This window comes from Wyeomyia smithii, chromosome 1 (assembly GCF_029784165.1).
Source record: "Wyeomyia smithii strain HCP4-BCI-WySm-NY-G18 chromosome 1, ASM2978416v1, whole genome shotgun sequence".
NCBI classification, from domain to species: Eukaryota; Metazoa; Arthropoda; class Insecta; order Diptera; family Culicidae; genus Wyeomyia; species Wyeomyia smithii.
The window spans coordinates 128,782,375-128,792,786 of NC_073694.1; positions in this window are offsets into that span (position 1 = coordinate 128,782,375).

Below are 10,412 nucleotides of genomic sequence, written 5' to 3' on the forward strand. Positions count from 1 at the left end.
CGACTATGGCGTACTTTTTAGCCTGAAAATTGGAAATTAGCTTAAAAAGCATATGATTAACCCGTAAAGACCCGGGACGGAGCTTTTTTTGTGTAAATGATCGTTCTAAGCACTGCCCCGGCTGATTTGAAAAAAAAAATGCAATATTATTCAAGGGGAACAATATTGCTCTAAGTTTTGGCCCGTTGGACCCCTCCCCGTTTTCTCGAGACTCAAATATGTCTGTGTTTTTTTTCTAAATTTTACGCATATTGAGAAAATGCTGCGAATTTTCGCATAAATTAATTGCTCCATGTATTATTGTTCCAGTTGAAAATCGAAATATCGACTCGCGACTTTCGATTTTTTTACCTTGTGCAAATGCGCATAGTGTCGCATCTAGTGCGCTGTATTGCGCGTCAGATGCGCTATACAGCGCACTAGATGCGACATTATGCATTAAGGTTAAAAAAAAACGAAAGTCGCGAGTCATTATTTCGGTTTTCAACTGAAACAATAATATCAAATCATGTCAGGTAGATGAAATATGGTATGTAATGTCGTTTTCGTTTTCGCGGTGTAGCTACACTCAAACGACACTTTTGACACCGAAAATGTTTTATTTGATTTTTCGTGCTACCCTTTTTCTGTCTCTACACTTTTTCTGTCACTGATGACACCCGAAAAAAGCAGAGTGTACTGTAGGAAGTTACCAACACATTCACACGTATGTGTCAAAACTGGTTTGTTTTGGTTTTCGTTCCACGTGGTAAAGTGTCAGGTAAATTTTTTTTTCAGCACATTTGCGAGATGGACATATGAAATGGAAACAAGACAAAATTACGAATGCGATATCGACCAAAACAAAACGAATTGACAGCTATCCCATTATTACGCATACCAATGCAATGACACTGAAAATGTTTTATTTGAAGCTGCAAAGTATAGCACGGAAAAAGGGTAGCTACACCGCGAAAACGAAAACGACAAGTGTGAATTTCAAGTTTTGAAATAATTTCAGTACAAAATCACAAAACTACGTATTTTCAAAGAAATCCAAATAACATATTAATCCTTTAAGTTTTCAGCTCTGCATTTTTAGAATAAGGTCTCCTGAATCCATACGCGATGAAATATTTAATTTAGCATTCGCAGATTTTGAGAAAACCGAGTTTAAATTCTACAGAGTACCTATTTTCATGAAAACCCGATTTTCTCAGTGTCCCACTGTAGATTTCAACTTAGCTCTTCGATTTTCAAGCTCCGCATTTTTAGAGTAATGTCTTCTGAATCCAAAGATGGTGAAAGTTTTATTCTAGCATGCAGAATTTTTGAGAAAATCAAGTTTACATGAAAATTCGTGAATTCAATTCGTTTTTCTCAAAATCTCAAACATATAAAAATGGAGTTCTGTCTGTCTTTCTGTCTAACTGTCTGTCTGTCTTTCTATTTAATATATAAAACGACTGAACTGATCGCACAGTGGTCCAATAAGGCAAAAAGTGGAACTTAATTCCATAGTGCCTTTAACTTTCATCCTAGCTTAAAAGTGTCTTCGGAACAACTGTTCGTATGAATGACCCGCATAATTGCAAATTGTCAAAAAGTATGAAAAGTTTACTATACTAAAAACAGAACAAAAATAACTTTTTTGTGTTAAGAGATAGAAGAATGGTTTGTTCAGCAAAGTTGTAGAAGATTCGAAAATATGAAACTTTTTTGAACAAATGAAAATCCTATCTTCTTTCGGTACAAAGTTATAAAGTATATTACATGGAACTTACTTAAATGTTAAGTTATACTTTACTTTTGTTAGTTGCATTTTACACGAAAGTATTGTTCGGAGGAATTGTTGGGCACACAAAACACACATTTTGCCAAAGGCCATATATCTCCTGGACTTTTCCTTACAAAGTTATATCGTATTTTAGCTTATTTTTCGATAATTTCTAGAACGTATAGGTTAAAAAGGGGCAAGTGAAATCATGATGTCAATACCATTCCTCTATCCTTAACACAAAAAAGTTAGTATTTTGGATATATGAAAACCTACTGTAACATATGTTCGCCGTACTCTAATATGGGTGGGATGGGACAAATGGAACCTAAAGGAGTTTATAGTACTTCAGCTTAACTTCAAGGAAAAGTATTGACATCATGATTCCATTTGCTTCGTTCTTGAAGTTATCGAAAAAATAAGCTAAAATATGATATAACTTTGTAAGGAAAAGTTCTCGAGATATATGACCTTTGGCATTTGTTCAACAAAGTTTCATATTTTGAATCTTCTACAACTTTGCTGAACAAACTATTCTTCCATCTTTTAACACAAAAAAGTTAATTTTTTTATTTTTAGTATAGTAAACTTTTCATACTTTTTGGCAATTTGCGATTATGCGGGTCATTTACACAAACAATTGCTCCGAAGACACTTTTAAGCTAGGATGAAGGTAAAAAGCGCTATGGAATTAAGTTCCACTTTTTGCCTTATTGGACCACTGTGGATCGGCATCAGGGTGGCGAAAACCTGGAAAAATCAGGAATTGTCAGGGAATATAAGAGAAAACTGAAAAACAATCAGGGAAAAGTTTTCAACCGAGACGCGATTCTCTTTTAAACAATTCTTTGGCGCCAAAACGAATTTATTTAGCGTAAAAGGCTTATGCGGAACCTTTATTGTTGGGATTCATATCACTCTATTAATTTTCATATCCGATCGAAATGAATAAATACATTTTCCACTGGAATTCCAGAGCTGCGTTCATTTACGTTGCACTTTTTTGTGCTGAATGCTGGAAAATATCAGGGAAATTAATCCGTAAAGACCAGGGACGGAACCTTTAACGCAACTTAGCTCTTCGATTTTCAAGCTCTACATTTTTAAAGTATTGTCTTTTGAATCCAAAGATGGTGAAACCTTTATTCCAGCACTAGCTGACCCGGGAAACTTCGTCCTACTCATTTTTTCTCTTCATTTAGATTTCAGCTGACCCGGCAAACTTCGTCCTACCATTGTTGTGTTCAATTAAATAATTTTAAACATTTCAAATTGATTGATTTTTTGCCATTTGTTTATAGTCTGCGAATACACGACGAATCAGCCAATGGATATGGTTAGAGAGAGTGGTAATTCGAGGCAAAAAAATTCAAAATTCGCGGGTGGCAAAATAGGAAATATTCAAATATCGCGGTAATTTCGCGGCAACCTAAATAAACAGATTTTATAAAGAAAAAACAAGAAACAACTGTTTTATTTAATTTAATATGCGGTAGTTTACCCGTACGATAACTTCTTTGCATTATTACTAATTAAAAGTACATGCTTTATCATATTGTTTTTAGTGCTATTGCAGTGTTACGTATTATTTCATTTATGCGTTCTGTATCTATCGAGTTTCCGGAAATCAATAAATCTTTAATTAAAAACCGGGAAAGTTCAAGCAAACGTCCGCGAATCGAATTAAAATATCCAGCTTTTTACGCACCATATTGACTGTCGCTATAATGCGTATTCGTAATATGCGAACCTCTCTGCTTACGTCAGATTTGGAATTTCTGAAAAATTGGCAATACAAATGTTGCCAGATATATTTTTCTTTTGATAAAATCAAGGGGATGGCAGCCCTATTTAAACTCAACACGTTTGACAGTAGGCAACATAGCGGGGCTTTATTTAAAAATGAAGTCCCGAGGCAGGCGCCCAGCAAAAGTTCCATATACTTTTCACTTTAGTCGGGAAGACTCTTCACTCATTCAACATAGAAAGAGATAGCATGTTGCCATACCCCTGGATAAAATTTCTGAAGACTTAAAACTGACGTAAGCAGAGTTGTCAAAAGGGTTGGTAATTTATTCCGAACTTTGCATTATAGCGTCCGCCATTATGGCCCGTAAAAAGCTGGATAAAACCAATGTCACTGTCGGATATTAAAAAATGCTTGCCTGTACGCCCTCAGTTCATCTTGCGACATGGTTTTTATCCTATCATGTAGGTTACCAAAACCATTGCTCCAAGTGGATCTAGATTCGGCTATCTTTCGGAGACAATTCAACTCAGGTTCAGTACTTTGTAAAGGATCGCAAGTTGACTATTAAAACACGAATGCGATCGCCTTCCGCAGTCAACTTGTCTGCTCGGCATAGTACAGCGATCGCCCGGAGAAAAAGCAGCCAAAGTGAAACTGAACATTTTTTTAGTTCTTAGTCGGCGGTTATTCGCTATGGCAGCGCTCGTTTATTTCGTTCAATCTTTCATTATTTATTAATCGCGTTGTAAGTGCGCGATTTAGTACTGTTTCATCTTTTCGGTATCGTAGAAAAAGGCGTCGCGCTGCTATCTGGGTGCCCATTAATATTCAACTTTCTCCGTCTAACTGATTTTCATGAATTTCGCAGGTTTCAAATCGAAATGTTTCATAATTGACATAGAAAGTTGCTGTTTTTGATTGATTCCGCGGCATTTCGCGGGTTTTAGTGAATTTCGCGGCTGATGCTGGATTTCGCGGCTTCCGCGAAATCGCGATTTACCACTGTCCCTAGATATGATCAAAGTCAAAAGACAAATCTTTTGAAAAGATTGGTTTTATCGGAATGACACCATCCTCGCCTTTCGGCTTTTATATATCATCTCGATTCTGGAAATATCCATATTGGGTGGTATTCGGTCATTTTCAGCTGTTTTTCTGGCATTAATCTGATTCCGGAGATACCCATATTATTTATTGCTCATTGTTCATTTCCTTCAGCCTCATCTAACAAACGCGTAAAAACCCCATATCTTTTAAACAATTTTACATAAAATTACTGTTACAGAATTACATAACACATTTACAATCAAATACATAAACAGTTTTGTCGGGTAAATAAAATTGCGCTCCTAACCCGTTGGTTGCTGTCTGGGAAGTTAGGCGGTTTTCTCGGTTATGTTGCAGTGTGTACCGGAAAAAAAGAACAGGAAGCAAAGGCTTTCACGAGATAAAGCAGCAGACAGAAACTCACCTATTTCTGACATTAGACTCCAACTGGCGACGTTTCAGTTTGTTTTTGAATATCGGCACTGATATAGTGTAATCGAAAAGCTCGTGGACTTCGTTGAATTGTCGACATATCGAAATTATCGGATCATTTCATCCGTATTCGGTTCTCCGGAACTCCAACCGCAGTGGGTCTCTCCGGCGTAGGGGAATTGATGGGTGGAATTCAGTCATTTTGGTTGTTTTCCAGAAACTGAGAGTGGTCATCTTTGAATTTAAAATGGTGTCCAGGGTCAGTGCTTGGCTTCTATGCATCATCTCGAATACGGAACTTTCCATATTGAGTAGTTTTCAACCATTTTCGGCCGTTTCCCAGAAGTTGCCATCTTACGGTTAAAAATGGTGTCCGTGGTCGATTTTTAGCTCCTTGCATCATTCTGGTTCCGAATAAACGCTTATTGGGTATTTGGTCACTTAGGCTTTTCCAGAAACCGAAAGTCGTCATATTTGAGTTAAGGGGTAATATCCACCAAATGCTAAAAAACAAGGCTTTTTTCATGATTTTTTTAAAGGAAATTTGGGATGTAAGGTATATATGGATTATACAACTCTTGGAGAATAGAAAAAAAATTGTATTGCTGCTTTTTTTTACAAAACGGCAGCTGTGCAGCGATTGCCGTAAACCGCTTTTTTCAAAGTTCTTCCGCGGCGAGCAGTAAAAGTCGTGCCCAGCCCTACCTATAACCAAAACAATTTTTTTTTCATTATCTACATAAGTACCGCTAGTGAAGTACACATGAATATATTTTTAGAATTTTTCTTCGCAAAATGGTTTGGAAAAAAAATCATTTTCGACCAAAAAATCGACTTTGATTGTTCATAACTTTTGTTGTTGTTATTTTGTTAATCAATCGCTGAAATCGTGTGTTCTTCACTAGATAAAACACATAAACAGTTAAAATTTCAAGTCAATCGGATGTAAACTTTTTCAGGTCTACTGCTCGCCGATTTTGAAAACATGGTTTTGAGAAAAAACGCGTTTAAAGTTTCAAAATGCTTTAAATCTTATGAATCGCAATAATAAAGCCCCTAATATTTTTTTTACCTTCAGTCAGCTATCCCTGCGCCGTAAAGTTGTCCTTCCTGGGCTTTATTTTCTCTTCTTCCTTTTTGTTATCTGATGTAAAGCTGCGCCTAGACTCTTTCGTGATATCAGACATGCGATGCTCAGCAACTTTGACGCGGTTGGCGCCCGATCCCACGCAAAACTCAAACTTGTCACTCATTTTTTTTCCTCATATATCATTTATTCGACACGGCACAAATACAATTTAATGTTTAACGGCGCCAATTATATCTGATGACTTAAAAACTAAAAGCAAATTTTTTATCTTCGCTGCCGACTACGAGCTGAAATTAAGTCTAACTTAAAACTTTGTTCAATGGTCGTCTGATGCTCTTCGAATGGCCGATATCATGAGCTGGGACAGGGGCTTGTAATCCTCGGGTCCTGGAGGTATTGTGCGGGGTCTAGTTGCTGGTTATGGTTTCTTGTTGTTGTTCGCTAGTGTTCAAGTGGCCATATGGTATGTGCCGCTGAGCCAAGATATAACTGAAGCCCTCGGGTTCTCAGGTCCTGGCGAATTCGAGTGGGGTGCAGTTGCTGATTCCAAAATCTGTGCTTAAGGTTCAAACGTGTTCTTGTCGTTTTGTTGGGTGTAGACGGAGGGGAACGGGACTAGACTGAGGCATGGATGGATTTTAGGAAAACGTATATAAGGGTCATGTAGGGTATGTCACGGCTCGCCAAGACATCACGAACAGGAACAGCTGGCCGTCTACCTCCAGCCTCAACGGAAGCTACTAATTTAGACCTGGCATCACGGTGGACTGGGCATGACCAAACAACGTGCTCTATGTCGTGATAACCTTCACCACAGGCACAGATACCACTTTACCCGAGCCCAATACGACGGAGATGCGCATCAAATCTATAGTGATTGGACATAAGCCGAGACATCACGTAAATGAAATCTCGACCTACATACAACCCCTTGAACCACGAATTCGTCGATACCTTGGGTATAATGGAATGTAACCACCTTCCCAGTTCCCCTCTGGTCCAAGAATTTTGCCAACTGATGATCGCATTCTGACGTACAAGTGCAAAAAATTTATTAAAAGCAATTGGTCTTTCATAAATGTCACCGTTTGTCGCGCCCACCTTAGCCAGAGTCCGCTTCCTCGTTGCCCGGTATCGAGCAGTGAGAAGGGATTCACACTAAGGTAATCTGAGTAGATTTTTCGGATAAAGCACTCAAATGTTCCCGTATTTTCCCCAGGAAATATGGCGAGTGCTTAACATCTTTCATCGATCGGATAGCCTCAATGGAACTCAGACTGTCCGTAAAGATAAAATAATGGTCCGTGGGCATTTTTTCGATAATCCCTAGGGTGTACTGAATTGCAGCCAATTCTGCGACGTAAACAGAAGCAGAATTATCGAGCTTATGGGAGACGGTTAAATTGTTGTTGAAGATACCGAAGCCAGTGGACCCATCGAGAAGTGATCCGTCAGTATAGAACATATTGTCGCAGTTGATGTTTCGATATTTATTGGAAAAAATTTTGGGGATCTGCTGCACGCGTAAATGATCCGGGATTCCACGGGTTTCGTCTATCATGGATGTATCGAAAAACACAGTAGAATCAGAAGTATTCAATAAGTTGACACGATTTGGAATATTCGAAGAAGGATTGATATTTTGGGACATTGTAACAATGACATTGGACATTGATTGAAATACAATGTCATAAAACGGGTTTGAGAATTAAGTTTGATTAACCTTTCAAAATTTTCAATCACAGGACGGTTCAAGACTTCACATTTGATAAGAATACGAGAGAACAGGCTCCAGAAGCGATTTTTAATGGTAGTACTCCAGCTAAGACCTCCAAACTCATCGTATGGGTCGATTGCATGCAACCTAAGGCGATACGCAAACAACGATATTGTATTCGCTCCAGTTTGATCAAATGTGTGTTTGCTGCAGAGCGGAAGCAGAAACACCCGTACTCAATAACAGACAATATTGTTGTTTGGTAAAGCCTTATAAGGTCTCCTGGGTGGGCTCCCCACCATTGTCCGGTTATTATACGAAGAAAATTCACTGTTTGTTGACATTTTTTCATCAGATACCTCACGTGACAACCCCAGGTGCCTTTAGAGTCGAACCAGACACCAAGACAGGTCCATGCCTCCTAGAAGAAACTACTATCTCAGTTTTTTCCGGAGAGAATTCAATACCTAGCTGTAAAGCCCAAGCAGACAAATTGTCCAAGGTATCTTGCAATGGTCCTTGCAAATCGGTAGCTTTGGCTCCTGTAACAGAGATTACACTGTCGTCTGCAAGTTGTCTTATCGTGCATGAATTTGCCAGACATTCATCGATGTCATTTACATAAAAGTTGTAAAGAAGGGGGCTTAAACATGAGCCCTGGGGAAGACCCATGTAGCTAATGCGAAAAGTTGCCAAATCGTCGTGCGTAAAATGCATGTGCTTTTCGGACAACAAATTGTGCAAAAAATTGTTCAAAATTGGAGAAAATCCTTGTCGGTGAAGTTTACCCGAAAGAATGCCAATAGAAACGGAATCAAAAGCCCCCTTAATGTCCAAGAACGCAGACGCCAACAAGTTGTGCAAAAAAATGTTCAAAATTGGAGAAAATCCTTGTCGGTGAAGTTTACCCGAAAGAATGTCAATAGAAACGGAATCAAAAGCCCCCTTAATGTCCAAGAACGCAGACGCCATTTGTTCTTTGCGAGCATACGCCTGCTGAATATCTGTTGAAAGCAACGCAAGACAATCATTCGTCCCTTTGGCACGGCGGAAGCCAAATTGAGTATCTGATAGTAGACCATTTGATTCGACCCAATGGTCTAAAGCACGGAGTATCATTTTCTCCATCAATTTCCGGATACAGGATAGCATTGCAATCGGCCTATAAGAGTTGTGATCAGAAGCTCCACTTGCCTCCAATCCTGCGGTACAATGTTTTGCTCCAGGAACTTATTGAACAAGTTCAACAAGCGCCTCTTGGCAGTGCCGGGTGGATTCTTCAACAAGTTGAATTCGATTCTATCCAACCCAGGCACGTTATTGTTACAGGACAGGAGGGCAACTGAAAATTCTGCCATCGTAAAAGGTGATTCTATCGCGTCGTGGCCCGGAGATGCATCGCGAACAATGTTTTGCTCAGGAACAGAGTCCGGACATACTTTCCTGGCAAAATCAAATATCCACCGACTTGAAGACTCCTCGCGTTTGTGGACCGTTACACGATTCCGCATTCTCCGGGTTGTGCTCCAAAGAGCGCTCATCGATGTCTCCCTCGACGTCTCGTTCATGAACCGACGCCAATATCCGCGTTTCTTTGCTTCAGCCAAGCTTTTGAGCTTGTTATCAAGTTCCGAATACCGTAAATAGTCGTCAGGTATACCTACCTTCTGGAAGGCTAAAAACGCATCGGATCTTTGCGTGTAGACATCGGAGCACTCTTGGTCCCACCACGGAGTGGGAGGCCGTTCTCTGATCGTTACGCCGGGATATTTTTTCGTTTGGGCTTACAACATGGCGTCGAGAATCAAGCCCGCGAGGAGGTTGTATCTTCAAGTGGTGGATGATGTCGAATCGACTCGACCGCTTTTGAAATCATTTCCTCGTATAACTTCCAATCGACATTCCGTGTGAGGTCATACGGAATGTCAATTGGTCGCATGCGAGTTGAACCGTTAGTAATTGAAATAAGAATAGGCAAATGGTCGCTACCGTGAGGATCGGGGATTACCTTCCATGTGCAATCCAACCGTAGCGACGTCGAACCTAAGGATAAATCCAAAGCGCTTGGGCGCGCTGGAGGTTTCGGGATACGTGTCATTTCACCGTTGTTCAAAATAGTCATGTCGAAGTCATCGCAAAGGTTATAGATTAAAGAGGAGCGGTTATCATTGTAAGGGGAAGCCCAAGCCACACCATGAGAGTTGAAGTCTCCCAAAATCAAACGTAGCGAGAGAAGAAGTTCTATTAAATCAAAGAGCAGCCGTTGCCCAACCTGTGTTCTGGAAGGAATATATATTGAGGCAATACAAAGCTCTTTACCTTATATTTACACCTACAGTATTGCCATTTGACATGCGACAACTTTGATGCCTGGAAACGAGGGGAGGTTAATACGATAGAAAGAATAGCACTTTTTAATCCCTAGAAGTACTCCTCCATATGGGGTGTCTCGATCAAGGCGAATTATATTAAAATCATGGAAGTTGAGATCAATATTTGAAGTAAGCCAAGTTTCACAAAGGGAAAATGCATCAAATTTGTTTTTATTTATCAAATCTTTCAGCGAATCAATTTTTGGTAAAATACTTCTACAATTCCACTGTAAGACAGAGATAGAATC